The 26924-nt window shown below is 39.2% G+C and overlaps 1 long non-coding RNA gene across 1 annotated transcript; it reads right to left on the reverse strand.

Annotated features, from left to right (window-relative positions):
- Positions 1 to 3081: 3081 nt before the first annotated feature.
- On the reverse strand, positions 3082 to 24174 carry LOC125486105. The gene is made up of 3 exons (XR_007264791.1): positions 24060 to 24174; positions 9025 to 9172; positions 3082 to 3211 (listed from the first exon to the last, which is right to left on the reverse strand). It is a non-coding gene; the product is annotated as an uncharacterized LOC125486105 (long non-coding RNA).
- Positions 24175 to 26924: the final 2750 nt, after the last annotated feature.

Here is a 26924-nt window from a genome sequence, read left to right on the forward strand (position 1 = left end):
ATTTCCTTTTAAAAATCCTTACAAACTGTGACAAAAAAGCAAGTAAAAAATAAAAAAAACCTCTTCCTTGTCGTACCAAATTCCCACACTGCCTCCAAATTCTGTACCTCACTCAAGTTGTCTCGCCTTTCAGACCCTGCAAAGTTACTGATCCTGCTGATGCAAAGGTGCAACATAAACCTTAATTCAGATTTTCTACCAATCTCCAGCCAGAAGTGCTAAGTGGATGATCCATCACAGATACCAGCCTTTAGCCAATGTGATTCATACACCCGATATCAAGAAACTGTTTGGAGGCACTGGAGACTGCAAAGAAAATGTCCTGATGACATTCTGGCAATAGCACTGAAGACTTGCTCCAGACCTTGCTGCTCCCCTAGCCAAGCTGCTCCAGTATAGCAACAGTGGCATCTACCCTACAATGTAAAAAATTGACCAGATATGTCCTATACACAAAAAGCAGGACAAATCTAAGCCAGCCAATTACCGCCCCATCAGTCCACTCTAAACCAACAGTGCGAACAAGTAGCATCTGTTCAGCGATGCCCAGTTTGGGTTCCACCAGGGCCACTCAGCTCCTAACCTCACTGCAGCCTTGGTTCAGACATGAACAAAAGAGTTGAATACCACAGAAGAGGTGTGAATGACAACTTTTGACAAAGCCTCATTGAACCAAGTACGGCATCAAGAAGCCCTAGCAAAATTGGATTCAATGGGAATCAGGAGGAAAACTCTCCACTGTTAGAGTCACACCTGGCAAATAGGAAGATAGTTGCAGCTGTTGAAGGTCAGTTATCACAGCTCCAGGACATCTCTGCAGGAGTTCCTCAGGGTTGTATCTTAGGTCAAACTGTCTTCTGCTGATTCATCAACGATCTTCGCTCCATCGTAAGGTCAGAAGTGAGTATGCTCACGGATGAATGCACAATATTCAGCTCCATTTGTGACTCCTCAGATGCTGAAGCAGTCCGTGTTCAAATGTAACAAGATTGGCTTGGGCTGGCAAGTAACATTCATACCACACAAATCCCAAGCAATGGCAATCTCTAATAAAGAGACAATTAACCACCTCTCCTTAACATTCAATGATGTTACCATCACTGAATCCCCCACTATCAACATTCACGGGTTACCACTGACCAGAAACTCAACTGGACTGGCCACATAAATGCAGTGGCTGCAACAGTAGTTCAAAGGCTAGGAATACTGTGGCAAGTAACTCATTTCCCGACTCCCACAAATTCTGTCCATCATCTACAAGGCACAAGTCAAGACTGATGGAATACTGCCCATCTGCCTGGATAGGTACAGCTCCAACAACATTCACAAAGCTTGACATCATCCAGGTCAAAGCAGCCTGCTTGATTGATACAATGTCCGCAATCATCCATTACCGATGCTCAGTCACAGCAGTGTGTACAATCTACCAGATACACTGCAGGAATTTACCAAAGTCCCTTAGATAACACCTTCCAAACTCACGATCATTTCCATCTAAGGACACATTGGAACACCACCAGCATGTTCCCCACCAAGCCATTCACCATCCCAACAAGGAGATATATTGCAGTTCTTTCAATGTTGCTGGAAAATCCAGGAATTCCCTCCGCAAGGACATTATGATGCTGCCAGGATTGGATGGTTTGAGCTGTAGGGGGAGGCAGAATAGGCTGGGGCTATTTCCCCTGGAGCATCAGAAGCTGAGGGGTGATCTTTTCGAGGTCTATAAAATCACGATAGGGTAAATGGATAAGGTTTTTTCACCAGGGTAAGGGAGTCCAAAACTAGAGGGTATAGGTTTAAGGCGAGAGGGGAAAGATTTACAAGGGACCTAAGGGGCAACTTTTTCACGCAGAAGGTGGCACATGTATGGAATGAGCTGCCAGAAGTAGTGGTGGAGGCTGGTACAATTACAACATTTAAAAGGTATCTGGGTGAGTGTATGAATAAGGGTTTATAGGGATATGGGCCAAATGGTGGCAAATGGAACTAGATTAATTTAGGATATCTGGCTGGCATGGACGAGTTGGACTGAAGGGTCTGTTTCCGCGCTGTACATTTCTATCAACCTATGACATAAATGGCAGACGTTTAAGGCAGCAGCCCACCACCACCACCTCTAGGGCAACTAGGGAAATAAAAGCCAGCCAGCAACGCCCACATCCCATGAATGAATTTTATAAAAAGACTTTTGAACTTGTTGTCCTATCACCTCATACCAAATGCTGTGACATTAAGGAGCTAGGTTGCTTTGAGTGCATGGGGAAAAAGTAATTAACTTTTCAAAAAAAAAAGCACATGGAAGAGAAAAGAGTTCTCAGCTGACAAAGTGGACCGAAGTTTTTGATCCAACCCAACAGAATAGAAGTGTCCAATGTGAATGAATGATCTCTGAAATATCAAGTACACTTTTCCGCCCTTCAGTCTCAGTTCCATGATCTAAATGCACGCCAGAGGTAGTGGAGAACTCTAAATTCCAGTCTTGTTGAAAGGCTCAAGACCAGTGGTAAAAACAAGTTTAATTGCAACGTTCTTGACAGTATATCAATAACCACCTGCTTCTCTATATCTAAACAGTTAGAAACACAAATAGTCACAACAGATCAGATGGGAGCCATTCAGCACATTGAGACCATGCCAGCTCTCCATTCTAATGATCTATCCCAGTCAAACGCAAGTATATTTCCCAAAGTGCCAACACAATTTCTTTTTGAAATCACCTATATCTGCTTCCACTACCCCACAATTTCTAGGTTTTCCCTACTTGCTTTAGAAAAAATATCCTCCCTCACTTACCCCATAGTTAAATGGATATCAGAAGTGCACAAAGATTTAGCAAGCTAGGCTAGCTAAGAAATAATGAGGTGGACCCAAGTGGAGCAGAAATATTGGCATGGACTGATTAGACTTAATGATCTATTTCTGTGCTGTACATTCTACATAATACTATCCTATGTAACTCTTGCAAATAATGATTAGAAAATACCATTAAACTTTTCTAAAAACTTCCACATTTTGTCAAATGTACCCCATTAGAAACTCTTCATGCAAGTCTTTTTTTAAGCAAGTTGCACCTACCTGTGTTCTTTGTGTTCCAATAACTGGCAGTCCCGACATGTCAGTTTATCACATGTTTCACAAAACAGTTTCAACTGTTCTTGCTTATGTATAGGACAAAACACAGGTCGTTGACTGGGTGCTCCTACAGCCTCTAAAATTTAAGAGAGATTAAATTTACAAATGATACACAGCTTTCAAAGTGAATGCAAATTCTTATAAGTAGCGACATGGTGCAAAAACCCTTAGTAGCTTCCCATGTCAAATTTATTCAGTGTATTTCCAGTCGCGTGCATCTTTTATCTGTGCTACTTGACCAAAAAAAGCCATCAATATGTAAAAGAAAAAGTCAATTTCAATTCCATGATCAGTAACTAAGAGAACAGTTCAGACTTTATTACACAACAGTCATCACATATTCATGTCCAACACCAGCTAGAGTTATCTGCACCATGCTGAAATAAAAATAGAAATTGCAGGCAAAACTCAGCAGGTCTAGCAGTATCTGTGGGAAAAAAACAGTTAATGTTTTGAGTTTGGTGACTCATCATAACTGACAGTAGCTCAAAAAACTAGTATATATGCCTAAGACTGAGGGGGAGGGGACGGGGACAGGGACGGGGACAGGGACAGGGACAGGGGTGAGAAATATGGAAGGTGTAAGTAAACAAGGACATGATGGATAGTAGACCAGGACAGAAGTTGAGTAAGTGAGAAAATGGATGAGCTGCGCTGAATGCAACACAGTGTGAAAATAGGCCTAGGAGCAGGTGAGAATAGGTGAGCGTGCTAAAAGCAACCCATGTCATAACAGGACTGGGTGTGACAGCAGGTGAAAAGCACGTAAAGATGGAATCAGGTTCTTAAGTTATTGAACTCGTTGAATGAGATTCTACAGGGGCCCCAAGCAGAAAATGAGATGCTATTCTTTGAGTTTGCATTGAGGGTCTCTGGAATACTGCAACAGAAGAGTTGGTGTGGGAACATGGTGGTGTGTTGACGTGACAGGCGGCTGGAAGCTCTGGGTCACTGTTACAGACAAAACATTGGTGTTCTACAAAGCAGTCACCCAGTCTGCATTTCCTCTCCACAATGTAAAGGAGACCATGCTATGAACAGTGAATACAGTAGACTAGATTGTATGAAGTACAGGCAAATTGCAACTTCACCTGGAAAGTATGTCTGGGGTCTTCGATGGCACGGAGGGAGAAGGTAAATAGATAGGTGTAACACCTTCTGCGATTGTATGGGAAGGTGCTGTGAGATTATAGGGAGGTGTTGGAAATGGAGGAGAAATAGACCAGTGCTGGTTATCCAATAGATGATTGTCTCATGCTTTTGCTTTGCACCCTTTCCCTTCATTCCAACCAGGGCAAGTATCTTGACTTTCTTGAACAATGGAACATAAAGCCGGGACAAGTCAAAGCCTTCAGCAACAATCAATATATCTCAATGTGTTATCTCACATTTTACACAATGGAAGATGCCATTTTGGAACTTCCTGGCTCATTTTCAGCCTCCCGCTTATTAAAAGATTTGAAATCAAAGACCAATAAGGAGTACAATTTTAGTGACATAAGATAGGCTACAGTATTTCAATTCATAATTCTGTTTTTAACGTGAAGTTGTGCTTAGGTAAGTATGCTTTGATTTTAAAAAAGGTTTGAGCAGTGTCTTCCCTGAAGACAAAACACATTTTGAAGTGTGCTGTTTCCTCCATTTTAATGCCTCAGCAATCCTTTGGATTACATCTAATCTAGGTGATGTATGTCTTCTGAGGGAACAAAATTAATAAATTCCAAGTCTATTTTCGAAGGCAATTGATAAATAAACATCAGTGTGAAGGCAGGAACACCATTCTTTCAAAAGATAAATAATGTTATTAATTGCTAACATGAAGAGTGCTTATCATTTTTCTTTCTGGCAGGTGAGAAACACACATAAGGAACACACATTAATGTTAACTGTATTAAATGAGAGTTTTGATTGGTATGATTGCTGGGTAACACAAACATAACTAAACAGCAATAACAGTAGACCCCCATCATAGAAAAGACGAAACTGAATAGGAATGGGATTTAAATAATAAATGTAAGGAATAGAATGAAAATCAAATCTTGAACAGCAGGTTACTTCCTTCAACTTAGAAAATAATGCAAACCTCTTCAGGACAGACATGAACTATTTTTACAGGAAGTATTTGAGCCACTAACAAAGATTATGCCTTTTTTAGCATTTTTCATCATGCCACATTATGTTCATTTTTACAAAAATTAACATTTTCAAATGCCAGTGAATGGTCAACTTTAGCAGATAAACTCAAAAACAAGACAACAAATACCAATAGCCCGAAGGATTTGTTTCAGTACATAAATTGCAGCCATTGTAAATTGAAACTAGGGACGACAAACGGTAACTGGGATACAACAATTCAAGAAGTTAAGCACACTCTGGTAAATGAAGAGGACAGCTCCCTGCGAATTCATTATAATCAGCAGCTAGTATAGTAGGGATTGTTTACAGGTTAACTAACAGAAAACATAGAGATGGCATAAATTCACCTTGAGACAAGTAGAATGGAAGACAGGAAGCCAGTACAGTTTACCTTATATCAGTGTAATTTAGACTTTTATAGATGAAAGCAAAAATTAATTGCTAAAATTTTGTAGAGATATACCCTGACATAACAATGGTAGCATTAACTCTGCAAAATATTGCACCTCAGTGGTGGGTTGTGAAGTTAAGAGCTTTGTTTGGGACTTTCATTTATTGGCTAGGTTTCTACTTCCAAACTCAAAATTCCATTTATTAGGCAATTGAGGGTCACAGGTGGCTGCGGTGGGCGAGGAAATTGTAGCAAGGCCGCACAATTACCTCCTTTCCTATTTAAAGAGGATCCTTGAACCCCTTTGATCAAGTTTTCAGTCACATGTACCAATATCGCATGGTTTGGTGATAAATTTTGTTTGAACCACATTGGTTATTCATTACATTGCTGCAAATATTTAGTTCAAAGTTCATGTATTTTGGCACAAACCTTAATTCTTAAAACCAAAATCTATGAACAGTAGAAAACAGAATAAAAGCCACTATAGCAAATTAGGTCTATTATATTTGAAATGTTAAAGGCCGAGCTGTTTTGAAGTTAAGTGATGAAATGGGAAGATCGAGCAGATGAGTAGACTTGCTGAGCTGGCAATGTTATGACTATATTGCTTGCAGTAATGACAGTCTAGCGAGACTGTTTTGGAAATTAATTGGCTAATTAGTTAAAAACATTCACTGAACTTTAATATTGTAAAACCCATTCAGTGCAGTTGACTGTGGGGTGAAGAAAGCCCACAAGCAATACTTAAATGCAGTTGGGAAAGGCTGGCGCTGAGAGAAATTCAGTGACATCTCTGTGAGGCTTGCTACTTAATTGAAGCTAAAATCGTGCTGATAAATTAGACAACCTGTGAGCACTACACAAATAAAAACCGAAAGAACTGCGGATGCTGTAAATCAGGAACAAAAACAGTTGCTGGAAAAGCTCAGGTCTAGCAGCATCTGTGAAGAAAAGAAAATCAGAGTTAACATTCTGGGTCCAGTGACCCTTCCTCAGAACACTGAGCACTCTCAGACATCCTGACGAACAGTGTCTTGGGAGGAGAGATTGTTCTACCAAGGCTAAGCATTTGTTGAGGCAAAGACAGATTGGCTATTGAAGAAGTTCCAAGCTAGATTTTCAAAAGGCGATAAATTAGAATTCTTTGCCAGGGAAAAAGGAGCTTTAATGGGATTTGATGACTCTCAATATCTGGGTATTATCTATTGTGACTGTATTGGATATTTAAAGTGGGGTGGAATTCGACTTTGTTTACGTTAATTTAGATTCATTTCATGTCAGTCTCTCACTTACAGCATAGATTGTTTTACTTTTCTAACATTGTACAGTGAAACTTAATTTGCTCAAAACTGTGGAATCTTAGTTTTATTCTCTTAGCAAGGACTTGGAATCTCAAACTTTGCCTACATTAAACAAAAAAAGTGTGTTACTGGCCTGAAACCAGATTTAACAAATTTGGCAGTGTCAGTCAGGACCACAACAACATTAATGTTGCTCTGTGATTTAACTTGTTTAATTTGTGTAACAGTTGCACGAGACTGACATCATGTAATTTTTTTCCCAAATATTTGTTCCAGAAACTTTTAAGGAAGCTCTAGATCAGCTTTCACATTAAAATAAAAAAAAATACAACCAATTGGTTTTAAACTCAAATGCATACAGAATTAGCTTTTCGGATTCAGATATGAAAATGCAAATTAATGATCAGATAATACATGTTTTCTGAATTAGCCTCTTTAGGTGTCGCAGGGATAATCTGCGCCCAAATCTCAAGTCTCTCGATATCTACAATGTTTATCATTGTTATTTTTTATTTTTACTCAAATTACTGCCTCATTTCTGTGCATTTCATATAAATAGATCTACCTCATCTCATCTATGAGATCATCCACTTGAGTCATTTATGATCCTCTTCAGTTAGCATCCCCCTATTTCTGTACAATTAGCAAATTAAGTATTTCCATAAATATCCAGAGAAGACAGACTTGACAGCAAGTTGTACCTGGCACATCTGCAGCATTTAACCAAACAACTTTGAAAACCTAAACTAAAAAGCCTTAACAACGTTTATATCCAAATAAGTTTGAAAAGAAATTGTCAGTTTCTAAATGTTTATTCTCAGTACAAGCCATGTCCAAAGCACAATTCAAAAGACATCCTGAAGTCGCCAAATTTTCATCATATTTTTACCTCTTGGTCTTGATTTGACCAACCATCTTGATAAAATATTTGCAACAAGGGCCTACAACTAGGTGATGCATTTTTTGTTGCAAAGCTGTCTAATTTCAAGATTCATGTGTTTCAGTAATATAACTATTTTAAAAAGGATGGACCAAGTTTACTAGAGGTGTGAAAACAACAAACAATACATAGTCTCTTGGTTTGGAAATTGAGCCACTGAATTCCCAGAGGCTTGCAATTGGCCCTGGACCCATTAGAGCTATTAATTATTTATCTAATTTCTCCAGATCATAGGTAGGTTAAAAACCAACTGGCAAACAAAGGTGTTAAAGTGTTTATTTACAGACCAAAGGACGGTTTTGAAGACTTAATTTCATGAATTGAAATCTCTAATAGAGAGATTAGACAGGTTGTTCTTGTTTAGTTTTAGGTTCATCTGTTCTCATAGATATTGGTAGGTTATGTCCATAACTGCTTGGAATCAGGCAGAGACACATTTGCCAGAGCTGTTGGTCACTTAGGCAAGAAAGTATTAAAATGCATAGTTCAGCCAAGAGCCCATATTCACAAGGTGCTGAAAGAGATTGAAGAGCTGCCAAAAGCTTGACCAAGGACCCCAAGAAATCATGCATCGCAAAAACAGGGCTAGAATCTCTTTTTTATAAGTTAATGTTCTCAACAAAGTTCAATTTGTAAAAGATTACAATTATCGATCAGAAAGCAGGCCATTGCCCCCATCGAAATCAAACCAACCCACCCAGACCCACCCCCCTATTCCAGTAACGCTGCATTTCTCATGGCTAACCCACATAGCCTGCACGTCCCTGGACACTATGGGCAATATAACATACCAATCCACCTAACCTGCACATCTTTGGACTGTGGGAGGAAACACATGCAGATAGAGGGAGAATGTGCAAACTCCACATATATAACCCGCTAATGGTCAGTTATGATCAAATGGTGTGTTACTCGATGCTTTTTGCATTCCAATCTTTAACATGTTCCTACTAATGCTTTTACTCCCTAAATGTAGGCACAAAGTGTATAACACCACATTAAACCATAATAATGATCACAGTGCTATCCAGATTCCTTCCAGCAAACCACATTTCTGTTTTTAAAAGTTGGGTCAAACCTACAATATTAGAACTGCATTTGGAAAATTAATTTCCAACCTGGTGAAACATCTTCTTTCCTCCTTATTGTATGATCCTTTGTGAATTTCACTCTCTGGTGGGCTTCAACACATGTCTTACAGAGCCATTCAAGACATTCCACGCAAAATCCACTGGCTTCTGCATTATCTTCACAGCTTGTGCATACCTGTAAGTCCAAAAATAATCAGTAGGTGGAATATCCTTCCTCAAATGATCTGAGAGACACATTAAGTATGCTACTACAAAATAATGGCAAACCTTTAAGCTATTCAAAACAACCCTGTTTTAAAGCAATTGCTTTAAAAAAGAGATTTGAATTCATAGCAATTCTCAAAATGTATATATATTTTAAGCAGTAGAATTATACAAGTTTTTGATTAATTTCAGTATCCAATGCAAACAAATCCCGTACTTATCCACTGACACTGTAATGAGGAAAAAAGTATTGTTCCAGTGGCTTCATTTGAACCATCCTGGCAAATCTCAAATAGGATTGCATTAAAATAATTAGTTTGGAAGAGGTTCGGCGAACATTGAAGGGAAACTTTAAAAAAATTCAAACAGAAACAAGGACACAACGACAGACAGCAGTGCAAAGGCACAATGTCAGGAAGCGGCCGAAAGTAAAATAAGAACACAGCAGAAATTGAGAGTAACTGATATGGTTAAAAAGTAAGAGTTTAAGGTTCTTTATCTGAATGCATACAGCATTTGTGACAAGATAAATAAGTTGAAGGCACACATGAAATAAATGAAAATGACTTGAGTTATTCCAAAGGCATGGTTGCAGGGTAACCAGGATGGGAATTCAATATTTTATGGTATTCGATGTTCCAGAAAAGTAGGCAAAAAGGAGATGGGGCAACATCACTAATAAAGAGAGGTATCAGTGTGATGATGAGTACTGTTAGAGGTGCAATAGATCATGATGTGGAAGCAAGTAATAACAAGGGAAAGAAGCCACAGTCGGGTGTCACCTACAGACCCCAAAGAATTGCCTCATGAGAAGACAAAGGTATAAATAACAGAAATAACAGAAGTCAACTTAAAAAGGGCACAGCAATTGTCATGGGTGATTTTAATTTGCATATTGATTGGAGAAATTAGATGGGTACAGGTAATATGAAATGTGAATTTGCAGGGCACATCAGAGATTGTTTCTGAGAGAAATATACAGCACTGAGAACAAGCCACTTTAGATCCTATAATGAGGTAGGACTAAATTAAACTCATAACTATGGGCCCCAAAAGGTGTAGAAATCACAACATGGTAGAATTTCAAATTCAGTTTGGGAGGCCAACTTGGTTCGCCAACCAGGGTCCTCAAATTAATTAAGGGTAATTGAGGTTTATAAAAAAAAGATAATAAAGCAGGCTGGAAAATAGATGAATATAGGAAGATAATTAAACATACTTCATTAACGCTCAGCAAAGATTTATTCCAGTCAAAAAACGGAGTTGATAAGTAGTATGAACTACATGCAGTTAATAAAGGTAGTCAAAGAAAATATTGAAACAAAAAGCTACAGCATACAAAGCAACAAAAACGAGAGATACACCAGATGATTGTGAATTCTTTCCTTTTACTTTAGGAACTAGCAGATGACTAAAAAGCTAGTAATAGAAAAGAAAAGCAGCATAAAAAACAGACAGCAAGAGTTCTATTTTGTATATACAAAGACAGCTTGAGATCAGTGAGAGACCCTTGGGACTGGGGAAATCATATTGGAGAACAGAAATGGCAGATAATTTAACCAATATTCTGCATCATTCTTCAGGGTGGAGGTCACTGCAAACATCCCAAAAGATATCAGATACGCAAGTTGCTAATCGGCAGAAATATCTTGCAACAGCTTCTATTATAGGAGAAAAAGCATTTGACTAACTAACAGGACTGAAGCCAGACACTTTACCAGGACCTGATTACCTGCATCCAAGAAAGTGGCTACAAAGATACTGGTTGAAATATTTCCAAATTCACACTATTCTGGAAGGGTTTGAGCACCTTCAAAAGCTGCTAATGTGAAATTCCTATTCAACAAGGGAGGTAGAAATAAGGCAGGAAACTATAAAAACAAAATGCTGGAGAAACCCATTACATTTGGCAGCATTTGTGGCGAGTTGATGTTTCAAGCCCAATTTGATTCTTCAATTGTCAGACACTGTGAGCTTCTCCAGAACTTTTTGTTTATATTCCAGATTTCCAGTATTCGAGTATTTTGCTTTTAGTAAGTAGGGCACTACAGGCTAGTTAGCACAACAAAATCATTAATAACGGATGCTAGCATTTTCCCAAAGAAGAAATAGCAGAATATTTTTTGAAAATTTAATGCAATCAAACAAACTTAACATGCTTTTGGACGGGGAAATCATGTCTAACAAATTTGCTGAGATCTTTGAGGATATAACAAATAGAGTCGACAAAAGGAAACTGTTAGATGTAGTGTAACAAAAAGAAAGTTGCTGGAAATGCTCAGCAGGTCTGGCAGCATCTGTAAAGGAGAAAACTGAGTTAACGTTTCGGTTCTGAGGAAGGGTCACCGGACCCGAAACGTTAACTGTTTTGTCCAGCACAGATGCTGCCAGACCTGCTGAGTTTTTCCAGCAACTTTGTTTTTGTTCCCGATTTACAGCATCCGCAGTTCTTTTGGTTTTTGTTAGATGTAGTGCGTTTGGATTTGAAAAAATGCCACTTAAAAGGTTATTGTGTGAGGCAGCAGCTCACTGTATTGGGGTCGTATATTAGCATGGATTAAGGATTGGGTAAAACACTGATGACAGAGTCAGGATTAATTTTTTTTTTTAATTTGGAAGGATGTAACTGGTGAAAAATCACAAGGATCAGGCCTAGGGGTTTAATTATTTACTCTATTAATGATTTGGAGGATGGGGGCAGAACATAATAGATCCAAAAATACTGCTGTAAAAATTGGTGTGAAGGCATATTGGACATAAGGAATCTGCAAAGGGATATAGAAAGGTTGAATCAATGGGCAAAAACTTGGCAGGTAGAGCTTAATGTAGAAAAATGAGAGGTCATGGACTTAAGATGAATCTTAAGGCAGGCTTATTTAAATGGAGAAAGAATTCAAAAATCTGCTGGGGGCTGTCTAGTCCATGGAACACATGGAATTCAGTGAAAAATTAAGGCAGCAAAGGGATCGTAGCCTCTATTACTATGGAGCTGGAGTTAAAACTGGAGTTAAAATTGGAGCTAAAATTGGAGTTAAAATTTTCTTACAATTGTACAGGGTGGCAATGAGGCCACAGCCAGACTATGTACAGTTTTGTTCCCCATAATTAAGAAGGGCATACTAGCACTGGCGATAGTTCAAAAGAGATTCACTGGGCTCATTTCAGGGATGAAGGAATTGACATACCGACAATGGTTAAACAGGTTAAGACTTTATTCATTAGGGTTTAGGAGAATGAGGGCCAATTTTATTGAAACATACAGAATTCAGAGGGGGCTTGACAGGGTAGATGTTAAGATGTTGCCACTAGCTGGAAAATCTTGAACTAAAGGGACATAGCTCCAGAATAAAGAGACATTCATTTAAAACTGAGACTGGGAAGAATCTCTCTTTCAAAGGACAATAAATGTGAGAAATTCTCTACCCCAAGGAATCGTGGAGGCTAGGTCACAAAGTATTTAAAGGGGAGGCAGACGGATTTTTGAACTATCAAGCAGTTGAGGGTGAAGAGTTAACATAAAAGAGGACGAGGCCTGGGCAGATAAGCCTAGATTTTATAAAACAGCAAGGCTGGCTTGAGGGACGAAACGGCTTACTCCTGCTCCTATTTCTTATGCTATTTCCTCATGGACTGGTGCTAGATTAAGCATTGAATAAATCACACCTCTTAAGTAGCAAATCTATTAGAATGGTCAATAACAACATCTCCAAATGACTCTCTTTTATGAGGCCTCTGTTGCTAATACCCTGAAAAGAAAGGAGTCATCTTATCAGAAGCCTTGTAGCCCATAAATTGACAATCAATGCCACAGTCCAATTGGCATATTAGGTGATCTTTCAGAGGTAACAAGAAATCTTATATAGGTCACATTCTATTAACAATAGTCCTTTCATTAGTCTGAGACTGTTAACCAAAGTGTTCAGCAAAAATGAAATGAACTTTCAATCACCTCAGGAAGAGGCCTGGAACATATAGTGAAAGTACCAGCTTATTCTCATGCTAGATGATTAAAGACAATTAATCTATAAACATTACATACCCAATGACAGCCCTAAAATGCAGATCACTCTTCTGGACATTCAATCCAAGTCTTTAGTACCCTGCATGAAATATGCATCGTTCTTAAAGAATAAATAACAGCTCAAAGTAAGAGACTATATACCCTACAGAGTAGTTCAAACAAATGCCCCTCAACAGGAGATGAACATCAGCTAAGTTTGTTGCATTTTCTCTGAAAAGGTGAGAGAAACGATATTGGGAGTATATCTGCAAGACACATGGGTAGGTAGTAATACAAGCTTTTGCTCCTGCTCAGTTATTTCAAGTTATCTTTTTCCTAACACGAGGGCAAAGGAGTGCCACTCAATTTATACATTCTAATTTGCATGCTTTCAGGAAGATGTGGCACAGAAGTTATTTCTCAAGGGAAAATTACAAATAAGATTCATTACAGTGAGATATTGTAAAGACCACATCTTATCTGTATTTATAAATTGTGCAGCAAAATAGGAAAAGAATGGTTTTAAAGTCAAGGATTGCTGAAAGATTAGTGCAATTCTTAAAAGCAGCCTGACATTCATTACAAGCACTGTTTACACAGCTGCAGTTTCAAGCAGTAATAGGAAAAAGTGCAGATTAGCTGCAGCCAAGAGTGTGGAGATACAACTGGCAACAAGACAAATAATCAACAAACACCAAGAGCGGAGACTGGTTTCTCAGGTAGTTGAACATCTTGGGGCTTTGAGCAAGTTAGGGAGAAGCCTTCAGATCTCCAACAGCTCAGGAGTTGTGTTTGTTCTCTGCAGTAAAACCTACTTGATGTCTGAAAATAGCCAGATTTTTCTATGTTCAGCAGTTGCAATAATTTTTGTTTTAAATTTGTCAGAGACCTTTCATACAAGGTGAACCAGCCACTGTGTGCCGCATGCAGACCTGTGAAAGCATCCAGAGAAGCAGTGCTCTGATTAGCACAAGAACCATCTCAGTAAATCTTACAAACTACAATGACTGAACTGCATCCCTAGATTTCCCTCAGTCAGTAACACCCATTCTTTTGCTCCTATGTATGTGGTAGGGAGGGAGGGGTGTATATAAGGGCATTAGAGTTTTAGTTTGCAAAATTATGACAATTCATGGTTGCAGCTGGAATCTAATAACTCTTGATAAGTGCAGAAACCTGCTCCATGCTTTGTCAACCTGGGTTGAAAGGACACAGAAATTAAGTAATTTTGCATGCTCTGACAAACTTTTAATTTTTAATGACAACTTCGGGCATAACAGGGCTTAATTTCCAGCAAGCTGCTCTAGTCAGATTACTCATTAGAGACAAATTTGAAACAACAGCATTAAGAATTTGATTGCAGCATTAGTAAATAACATACATAAAGCAAAACACCAGTTCTGTTATGAGTTAATACATGGCACAGCAAAGTATTTCTGATAAGTGCCACAGATCTCCCTGGCTGTCACAAGAGAAATTTTAAAGAGCAGGTTAGTTGACTTGGTGGGTAAATGAGAGATTACCTTTCGAGCTCTGCCAGGTAATGTGAAGATAATTGAGGTACGAGCATTACAGTTGAATGTGGAAGAAAGACAAGGGGAGCATCATAATCAGGTGATATTCAGTTACCATTAAATTAGCCCTAGCATGTGAAAACTGGAGATGGAATTCCAAAGGGGAGAAAAAGACAAGGAACAGGAGACAGGAGGCAGCAGGCGCAAGCGCAGTGACCGGAGGAGGCAATCAGAATTTAGAATCAGAAGTCCAAAGGGAACAGAAACTGAAGGAAATGAGCATAAGCAGAGAATAAAAAAATTCATACAGGAGACGTCAGATACTGATGCAGCCCTTGGTAGGGAGTATCCCAAGCCATAATTTGAAGGCCAGTAAGGACTTGCATAGGCCCTAGCAAAATTTGAGGAAAACGATCTGGATGCCTTCCTGTCCTTTGAGAAAACGGTTAGGCAAATGAGTTTGGCAACAGAGGATTGGAAACTGCTCATGGACAGTAAGTTGACCAGTAAAACACTGGAAATTTGTGTCTCACTGTCAGAGCTCGTCTCTCAGAATTATGACACCACAAAGAAAACCATATTGGCTGTATTCAAGTTAGTGCCGGAGCTACAGAGGCAAAGGTTCGGGAATTTGATTAAGCATCTTGGACAAAGCTATACTGAATTTGAAAGAATGAAGTCAGAGTCATACAATGCAGAAAAAGCCCTTCAACCCTTCGAGTGTGCACCAACCATAACTAGCACTACTGGCACACTAATCCCAATTTCCTGCACCTGATATGTCGACGTTATAATATTTCAAGTGCTCATCCAAAGATTTCTTTTTTTAAAAAAAAGGTTTTAGATTTTTGGGCTCCATTCCCTTCCCAAGCAGAGCATTCCAGATTTCCACCACCCTGTGAGAAAAGGTTTTTTCTTAAATCCCCTCTGAATCTCCTGCCCCTTATGTACAAGGTATGCCCCCTTGTGAGTGACCCCTCAATCTAGGAGAACACCTGCTCCCTACTCACCTTATCCATACCCTTCAATCTGATACACCCCAATCATGTCCCCCCCCCACCCCTTAAGCCTTGTCTGCTCTAAAGAAAACAATCCAAGCCTTCCTAGACTCTCGTTATAGCTTAATTGCTCCAATACAGGCAACATCCTAACAAACCTCCTGTAGCTCCTCTAGGGCTATCACATTCTTCCTGTAGTGAGGTGACTGGAACTGCAGACAGCTGTGGCCTAACCAACGTTCTGCACAACTCCAACATTACCACCTTTCTCTTAAGTTCTATGCCACAATTGATGAAAGCAAGCGTCCCATATGCCTTTTTAACTATCCTATTCACATGCTCTGCCGACTTCAGGAATCTGTCAGCAGTTATTCCAAAATCCCTCTGTTCCTCTAAGCTACCCAGTGTCCTGCCATTCATCTTGTTTCTTCTTCCAAATTGCATTACCTTGCATTTCAGGGTTAAATACCATTTGCCACTGCTCAGCCCATCTGACCAACCCTTCTCATCTTCCTGCAACCAAAACCATCTTCCTCATTATTAACCACCCTTCCAATCTTGGTGTCGTCTGTAAACTTCCTCAACATTCCTCCGACATTTTCATCTACATTATTTATGTATATAAACGAACAATAATGGTCCCAGGAGGGATCCTTGTGGCACATCGCTGGACACTGGCCTCCGGTCGCTCGGACAGCCTTCCACACTACCCTTTGTGTCCTAATACTCAGCTAGTTTCTGATCCATCTCATCAAGTTTCTCTCAATTCCATGTGCTTTAACCTCCTCAGTCTGCCAGGTCTTACCTTATCAAAGACTTTGCTGAAATCTGTATAAACTAAATTGACTGAATTTTCCTTATCCATACACTTGATCACAATTTCATAAAAGTCTAACGAATTTGTTAGGCATAACCTCCTTCTGACAAAGTCACGCTTACTATCCCTAATTAACCCATGTTTTTGCAAGTGGATATTAACTCTCCGCTTCAGAATTTTCACCAGTGGTTTCCTTACCACTGACGAGAAGCTCACCAGTCTGCAATTTCCTGGCTCATCTCTACCAACTTCCTTGAAAAGTGGAACTACATTAGCCACCCTCCTGTCACTTCCGTCGTGGCCAGAGTGGAATTAAATATTTGTTTCAGAGCCCCTCCAATTTCCTGCCAGGCCTCCCACAGCAACCTGGGATGCAATTTATACAGTCCGGGGGATTTGTCCATTTTCAAGCCCATACAGTTTTCAGAGCCTCCCATACCTCCTCATTTCCTATGTCAAACTGCAAGTTCCTCACAGTCTCTTTTCCTGAATTCATACATATGTTCTCCTTTCCAGAGTGCAAAGACCAAAGAGAAGTATTCACTTACCACACCAATCACCCCCTTGGTCCCTAACAGGCTCTATTCTCGCCCTAGTTAACCTCTTCCCTTTAATGTATTTATGGATCTTAGGATTCTCCCTAATCCTGTTCACAATTCCTTTTTCATGTCCCCTTTTGCTCCAATTGCCTTATTAAATTCCGTCTTTCACTTCCTTTATTTCTCTAGCGCCGCAGCTGAATTACTCCCTTTGGACTTGCTAAATGTCTGTCTTTCTCCTCTTCCAGAATTGAATTGTCCTAGACATCCAGGGTTCCCTGAACTTAATGATTCTATATTCCCACCAACGGGCACATGCTGGACCTGTACTCTCCCCAGCTTCTTTTTGAATGCCCCCTCCTACTAGTCTGCTGTAGATTTGCCCGCAAGGAGATGTTCCCAGTTAACGTTAGCCTGCTTTACTGTAATAACATCTCCTTCCAACAATCCAAAGCCATCATCTTCCTTGTCCGTAAGGATTTTCAACTGCATTGTGTTGGTCACAATCGCTAAAATGCCATATTAAACATTTGTCCAACTCCATTCCCTAAGATCCAGAACTAGCCCATCCCTTGTTGGCCTTTCTACATATTGGTACAAAAAACCCCTCCCCGGACACATTAAGAAACGTGCTCTCTATAAACCCTTAACGTGAATTCAAAGCCTTCTACCATGCACCATATTTCAAGCCACATATTTATCTCCTGCCATATATTCCTTTTCTACCCTTGTTAATAAGCAACATTAACGTGTGGCTTGTAATTCAAAGGTTGCAATCTTCAAGACATTAATTTTTTTCACCAATTCCTGTTAGTTCAGTTGGTCTAAAAGGCTGGTTTATGATAGAATGACTTCAACAGCACCGTTCAAATCTAATACTGGCCAAAGTACCACTTTGGAAGAATAGAATACTTCCCACTAAGCACTGCTTTCAGTGGTTCACACCTAATAGACTCCTGCACTTCCTGCCTCCTCTAACTGTTATGGATATCTACTGGACCACTCAGATTACTATCCTACTGGTAAGTTAGACTTGGGGAACTCCCATTCTTGCTGATTCTCCACAGTGACTACAGTTGGCTTTCAAATTCAGAAATCCTCAGCCTGAGCTGAAGCATTTGGAGATATTTGCTATACGTAGTCTTCCAAGACACACAGCTCACACCACGTGGCGTAGGAATTCCAAGTGAAAGGTTTCAGCTGCCATCCAAATCCGAAGTACCTTTAAATTCTATTTGAATTCATCGGTACTTAGTTTAAACTGTGATTTTTAATTAATGCATCTAGACCTAGTCTTACAATACCTTATTATCAATTCACAACGTTTGTACATCTAGTCCAAAAGACAGCCCTCCTATAAGGCTGCTCTTGTACTCCTTCCTCTGCAACAAGAGTGTGTGCGCGTGCTACGAAGTGCAGAGAAAATATGCCTCATCCCTGTGTCCCCTAGAAAATTAAGATCACTGGTAAAACGTTTAAAAGGCATTTGGACAGGTACATAGATAAGGAAGGTTTACAGGGGTATGGGCCAAATGTAGGCAAACGGGACTAGTTTAGTCTAGGAAACCTTGTTGGCATGGACAAGTTGGGCCAAAGGGCCTGTTTCCATGTTGTATGACTCAATGGTTTATGACCAGGACTATTTATGTTGGTAAGCTGAAATCCCATAGTATAATTACCCAATTATTACTCTCACACGTCTGCGAACTCTCTACATATTTGCTTCTCTATTTCCTGCTGACTCGGAGGTCCTATAATACACTCCCAGTAATGAGGGCCCCTTAACATTCCTACGTTCCAAACCCAAAGCTTCATGTGAAGACCCTTCCAAGATATAATCTCTCTTTATTGCAGTAATTGGGTCCTTAATTAATTGTGCAACTCTTCTGCCCTTTATAAAGCCTCGTGTCTCTAAAGATTCCCAGAATGTTGAGTTGTCAGTCCTGCCCTTCCCTCAACCACATTTCTCTGGCAGCAACAATATCACATTTCTACGTGTCAATCAGTATTGCCTATTACACTCCTGACGTTAAAGTAAAGATCATCTAGCTTTGCCTTACTCTCCTGACAATCAACATACCTGAACTCACTCCGACTTGTTTCCTTTGCTGTAGCATAACGTGCTTCCACTTCAATATTGTTCTCACATTCCTGTCAGACTAGTTTAAACTGCTCCCAATAGCACTAGCAAACCTACCTGCAAGGATGTTCCCATAAAGCAAGTAATTTTGACAGGTGGATACAAACATTAAAACTGAAACCACATATGAAGCTGAGCGAGATTTTTCTGAGAGGAATTTCAAAAATTCACTACCTTGAATAATAAGAGTTCATGCTTGGGACCAAAGGGTTACAACTGCTAGACAGGCAGGAGGTAATCCTAATTAATGAACCAACTTTGACAAGCTGATGGCAGAACTAATAAATGAACCAATGTTGGCTACTTCAGATTTTTCCAATCCTTTCAAAATGTCAATTGATGCTGGTGAATTGGAAGTACAGACTTGTTACAGGATAAGTAGAAGGAATACAGGAAACCATTTTCTCTATTTCTCTAAAGTCTAACTAATATCAGAAGTAGTTTTCCACTGTAGAAGAGCAAACTTTGGGATTAGTGCTGGCTCTCTTCAACACTTTGAAGTCTGTGTCCAATACAATAACAAGGAAATAGAATTTATGCTGACCATAATCCACTGGCCTTCAGTGAAACATTGGAAACTTGTAGAAACTACTCGTATGGAGCTGTTCACTGCAACCATTTAAGTGCGGATTACCACATTGCTAGAAAAGATCATATAATTGAAGCTACACTGTCCAGCATGTAAACTGTTGCAGTAAGTTAAGACTTAAGAAATGCTAAGAACGTACAAGGGGTGAGGAAGGATGAATGGATCAAAGTCTTGCTTCTTTGTTTATATACCACTTTTTTAAAAAATGAAATACATTTTTGAAATTTTTTAAAAAGGCTGGAAGCATTAAAGAATATGTATTTTCATTTTTTCTGCATTTTTAATTGTGGACAGAAATGGGGGGAGTACCTGTTTTAAGGCCAAGGGTTACTACAGTTTTTAAAAGCAGTAACCTGACACTCATTATAAGTACTATTTATACAGCCGCTGGTCCAAGCAGAAGGTGCAGACAAGCTACAACCAAGGGTATGTATCAAGAGCAATTCAGCCAGTTACAACTGGCTGATTAGTCTGTGGACACATGATCACAAAAATCTTACGCCTATCAATAGCTGTGTGACTGATTCTCAAGTAGCTGAATATCTTAGAGCTGTAAAGATAGGGAAAAGCCTTCGGATCCTAATAGCTCAGGAGATGTGCCTGCCCTGTCCAGCAAAACCCACTAAGTATTAAGGTAACCAGCTTATCTTTTCTTTAGCAGTTGCACTAAGCTATGTTTTCAAATAATAAGTCAGAGATGTTTTATGAAAGTGAGCCAGCCACATACCACTGAAGCATCCAGAGAAGCAGCATTCTGATCAGTGTAAGAACCATCTCAGAAGATCCGATGGACTAAGACCACTGAACTGAAGTCCCAGTTTTCCCTCTGCCCATGACACCCATTTGTATTCATGGCTGTGTGCACATGCAATTCTTGTTGAGAGTGAAACCCAGTCCATGTATTCTATCAACCTGGGTCTAAATGACAGGTAAATTCAGAAGTCACACGACATCAGATTCAACAGGTTTATTGAAATCACAAGCTTTTGAAGCACTGCTCCTTCGTCAGGTGAAATCATAAGTGACAGGTAAATCAGGGAATTGTGCATACTGGGCATAATGGGGCTTGAATTTTAGAAGGCATCGCCACTGAGCTGTCACAATATTCAAACTCAAGGCTGATGTATCAAGATTAAAAATGCCTCAGAGCTTCAAACACAACAAAAGTCATTATATGTGGTCCTCACAATTCCCATCAGGATAGCAGGAAATGTTTTTGGGGTGAAGCTGAAGAGGGAAGATAAATGCTTCAGTAAGGTTCAACATGTCTACTTATAAAGTGTCTTTATACAACACTGTATAGCTGTACTTTGGGAGGAACAAACTGGTTACGAAAGAGAAATGAGACTGGGTATGCTGTGGTAGAATTCTTCAAAAGAACCTTCTACTAACTCCCCTCAAGTCAGTTCAAAAATCAAGGGCAATGTCGGAATGCGAAGCTGGATAGCATAATTAAACAGATTTAAAAGGCTATCACTGAATCTGGAATTGTGGCTTCAAAGATGACAATGAGTCCTAAGGCAGCTACACTCCTGCCTTTCACAGCTACTAGATTTATTTGGACACTTGCTACGTGATGACAGGAAAGCCTTTCTTGGCATGTCTTTCTAATAAATCTTAGTTTTAGAACTTTTAATTTAAAACTAATCTCCAGTAAATAAAACCCCATCAGAAAGGTTACTTTACAAATGAATTACAATAATGCACTTGAACAAACCTGCCATTCAGGTAAAGACAAAAATATGTTTCTTGATGTACAGTTGAATGGTCAACATAGGCATACAGTACTGACAAACATAAATTGCTGGGAAAATCTTAGCCAGTCTGACAGCATCCGCGGAGAGAAAGCAGAGTTCACATTTCAGGTGAAGGGTCACTGGAGCTGAACTGTTAACTCTGCTCTCACTCCACATATGCTAACAGACCAGCTGAGATTTTCCAGCAATTTCTGTTCTTGTTTGATGTTCAGCATCTGCAGTTGTTCTTTTTTTTTGTTTAGTATTGGTATACAGCTTGGTTTCCAAACAAAAAAAAAACTTTTACCACTCTTGGGTTAACTTATGGATATAACCCACAATGCTTCTAGAACCAATCAGCAGTTAACTGGAGAACGTGTTTCATAACCACATCGTCTCAGGTAAGGACCCTGATTTTTTTAATCTCCTAGAGAATAGGGAGGTCTGCAAAGATAATTAAGAACGAAGGTGGCCAAGAAAAACATGATTTTAGTATCAGGCTTCGGTTGGCACAGAAGCTGGTGATGTTAGGTGGTGTAACCTTTGTAAGGAAGATGATGATGGCACTAAGCTTGTTGATCCAGGGAGGAATTTGAGAGAAGGCCACCCACAAATTTTGCTCAATTGACAAGTGCAACCCTCTTGCTTTCTTTTTTAAAGATATGCCAATGTTGAAAATGCTACCTTGCAAAGGTATGTTGCAAGAAACGGCAAGAATACAGCAATGACATGATGAGAGATCATCAGATATTCGTATATTGCAGACAGCCTGTACACATGCATGCAGTTCTGGTTACCACATTGTAGGAAGGATTTGATTGAACGACAGAGGGTATAAAGGAGATTTACAGAATGCTGCCTGGGCCGTCAGGTCTGAGCTACGAAGCAAGATTGGATAGGCTGGGATGCTTTCCTCAGTACAGCAAAGGTTGGGAGGATAACTGATAGAAGTGTAAAAGATTTGAGCATACTGTGAATAGGAAGGCAATTGCTCCATTAGTATAGAGATCAATAACCAGGGGACATAAGATTTAAGGTAAGAGGTAGAAGGTGAAGAGGAAAGTTGAGGAGAAATATTTTCGCTCAGATTGAATCTGAAACGATTGTTGAGTCAAAAACTCTCATAACATGCAAGCTGTACTTAGATATTCACTTATGTTGCCAAAGACTCCAGGACCTTGGTCCAAGGGCTGTACATTGGGCTCAGTGTGGCTAGATCTTTGTTGGTTGGCATGGGCACAATTGGTCAAATGGCATCTTCTTGTACTGTGAACATCTATGTACAACATCTCTCCAAACTTCAGCTTCATTGTGTGATCCATAGCTTTGTATTCCTCTTTCTTTTCACATTAGCTTTTGTAAGGAGTCAGAGTGAACTAAACATTTCCATAGTCTTCCAAAATTAATCAAGGGGAGGTAGAAATGAAAAGTTTTGATGAAAATGAAAAATCTTGCAGCATTTTAAGATGTTTGAATGAAGCTACACAACTTGACAGCTGTGTCTGCCACTAACGGTGTTAGTAGAAACATCTCAGATGAGCATCCTGGCACCATCTCTTGCCAAAGGTCCAGTTTTGACCCGAATCCTTGAAGTTTATCTGAAATGGGTCAAGATTGTCTCTTTCTTTCCCTGCATTTTCGATTTAGTTCATTCACAAGGCTGAAAATGTCTGGCAAGATATGCCAGCTTAACCAACAAATAATTATTAGATTGTAAATTTTTATAAAAAGGAAGTCCATGCATTGTTGAAAACCATGTCAGTTCTCACTGACCACGTGAACACAGGAGATGACCTTATCCTGCATTACCATCATGCCTCAGTGTACAACAGTCAACGTTGATGCTCAGCCCCCTTCTCTGGGCTTTTTGGTCCCACTCTTCATCTTTATAGGAACATATCAGCCCTACATTTCCATCAATTGTTTTTGAAAGACTCCAATTGTTCCGAACACAGATTTTCCTACAAGCTGCTGCTCCCAGTCCACTTTGGATACATCCTGTCTTATATAATAATCAGCTCTCCTTCAATTTGAAAACCTTCTATCATAAAGGTCGAATGAGGATTTTGGGACAGCCATCTGCCTCCTATTTTCTAGGTTTATGAATAGAGTACAACCAAATAAGCCACAGATTGCATATGTGCCGTGACATAATGGAAAAGCAAAAATAACAAGTTAATTCCATAGGGTACAGTAGCATCACTCAAGATCATCAGCAATTGCTTGAAATGATGTTCTGGCCACTTGACTGCTCTGTCTGAGAAACAAAAGGGTAGCAATTCTGCAACGTGCAATACTTACAATTACAAATCTTTTATACTCTTTATCAATAACTTAGCCCAACAAGCTTTTGGTCCTCCTTTTAAAATCAACCACAGGTGACCTTTTCTTTCTAAAAGAAATGTATTTTTAATTTAGCAGCTGGACAGAAAATGTACAGATTCAGTCATCATTATTAACACTAATTATTTATTAGTGCTGTGCTTGGGATTTCAACTTCATCTGAAAAGATGAATCAATCCTACCTGACGTGACTTCTCGTCAGAATTGTTTGTTCCTTCTGAGGAATCCTTCACAAAGTAGTTATCGACCAAGTCTATCTGTCTGCATTCTTGGCGACACACCGGGCACCGGATCACACCAACTAGGGCAGGGGAAAATGAAAAAATTAATTTTAATCTCAAGAAACATCATCCTTCATGGACGTATTAAATAAGAAAAAGACGACAAATTTCGCTGGTGCAAAGGTGGCAACCTTCTAAAATAGGTTTTAACTAAGCTTTTTCAAAGTTGAGCAGTATTTATTAAAAATGTAGATAAAAGCACTTGGGATGCAAGAACCACCCTGTCAGATCATCACAATGGTCTACTAAGCCACAAATTCTTTTTCGTCTAACATCTTAGCAATTTACATTAGGTGAGTCAAGAACATTAAAGTTAGCATTAGTCAAAACTTTGATGGGAAAACCACTTAAATGATTAACAAAATACTGATCAACTTCCCCAAATTAATAATGGATCCAGTCCAGCAAGATGTATGATTATGCAAAAGTCTGTGCAGCCATGGCCTTTAATCTCGCAAACAAGTGGTATCCAAACACATTCCTCAATACATTTCCACATAACTTCAATCTTTCAAGAAAATGCATTTGTAAAGATAGCTATAGCTGAGTGCAAGGAGTCTTTTGATCATACTTTCTGCAGATCATGAATCAGTGGCACTGTTTCAGCAGTGACAGCTGTTTCATGCTATTATTAAGGCTTACTGATGCAGGAGAATGGTTTGCAGGACCATACCAGACTGTACAATTTGTCCTCTTTAAATGCACAAGTCTCATTTATTTTCTTCCCTGCCCTTGAATCAAATGTCAAAGCATCAAACACATCCTTGTTACTACACACCAACATGCTTCTTGCAACTTCCCTAACAATACAATACTACAGCTAAGACTACCAGAACCAAGTTCTGACTGGAAACAGAAAAAAAGTGTGCAAAATAAACAGAAAACTAGTTTAGCTTCCTTTAAGGGTCTTTCATGCTATCATTGAGTGCTTAATTGCAAAATGCGTGTATTACTTTGTATGCTTATATCAACTATATTTTTTTTTAAAAAGGCCAATTCATTAAAAAAATTAAAATTCAACTTCTTCATACAATACTTGAGTGAAACATGCTGTAAGTATTAAGACTATGTCAGATATACAACAGAGGGCAAAGTATTTCATATTGAAAATTAGCAAATACATTAGAAACAAAAATTTCTTTCTATACTATTTTCTGCTCTGAGCTGCCTCAATACAATTTCAATATTCTTGATCTTCACAATATAAATTTTACCCAAGGCACATAATGGTTTAGATGACTCTTCCCCACTGCACCTCAGCACACAGACCTGGACTTTGGAATGTGAAATACCAGCAAAATTTGTGTAGACCAAAAAACATCTTTCACTGAGACGGTGGCTCCCTAGGCACAGTTGATGTTTGTAGGGTTATGTCCACCTGGGAACAGCAAGTGGAGTACAGAGCTGCTTCAGATGGAACAAAAAACAAAATCACTGCATCTCTCTTCCAACCTCCTTTGCAAAGGTATATTTCAGGTAATAGTGAATATTCTCTTCATCACCTTAGCTACCGTGAGGGAAATTTGCACGGGCAAGACATTCTGTTTGTAGGAAGAATTTGATTGAAACTACTTATCTTATCAACAGTCAAGTTATGTCTTGGTGTTCATTTGCAACTTCTGGTATTGAGGCATTCTGCCAAACAGCCTGCTCAAGGAACCATCTGACAGGATCTACCATCGCCCTGCCTGCAGGATCTCAACGATAATACGTGCTGACTCCTTCCTAATTGACTACAAGTCGAAGGTCTCTTTTCTTCAGTGGTATTCCATGGTTCAATATTTGGAGTTCTACGTGTCAATGTGGTCAGGCCATCCTTCATAACACTGGGGACGGACAGAACTGCAACATGTAATGACAGCCTAGTTCTGATCCTCCAACAAATGAAAAGACTAGAAATTATTAGCTCTGGCACTAAGAATAACCAGCCAACCTACTGTATAATAAAACTGGCCAATCTCATTTGATTAGATCTTCATTTTAAACCAGAAAAGCTGAAAACTTCTTCAATACATAGCCTATGCTGGCATAGTCCTGGACAGCCCCATTAGAAATGTAGATAACCATTTCATGGGTATTCCGCTTTATCTGCTCCAATTTTCCATCAATTACCTAACTCATTCCTGAACTCACCAGAATTTTTGCAGAGTTTTAAATGGGAACAGAATGGTTGAAAAGTTTCTGTACAGACATGACAATATAAGCAATGCTTCATTAAAAAGTACACTCAATTCCTTGACCATAATTGCAATAATGCTTCTTCAAAACCTTTGCGACAAGATACCAGCATGATATTTTTTTGAAACAGAGAATCATTCCAACCATTTCACAATCGACTGAATTAGCAGACATGCACAATGCTCCCAGATTATCCAATTATGCTGAATGCAAAAATACCTGCAACAATAACACTGAATTTCTCAAGTGCAGACAAGCAGAGCAAATGCCTGATATAACAGAAGTTGAGAGCGTGTTTTTTTGTGAATGTGTCAATAGCATAAAATCACAGCTACTCCCAGCAAGAAAAAGCAGGAAGTGGCACAGGAAGAGTGAAATTACATGACAGAATACTGCAACAGACAGTTATCACTAGCTTATTTAGCATATTAGCACCATTGTGTTGAGAGTAAAAAAATGTCACATCTAATACTGTTAGCAATAAGTTTTTTGGTTACTCATATTTTCTCTCACCACAATCACAACTAGTACTGGATCCTGGTGTTACACTGCGCAAACAAGGTTAGAAGGACAAAAAAAATGGAACTG

Source organism: Rhincodon typus, chromosome 25 (assembly GCF_021869965.1).
Source record: "Rhincodon typus isolate 14 chromosome 25, sRhiTyp1.1, whole genome shotgun sequence".
Lineage (NCBI taxonomy): Eukaryota > Metazoa > Chordata > Chondrichthyes > Orectolobiformes > Rhincodontidae > Rhincodon > Rhincodon typus.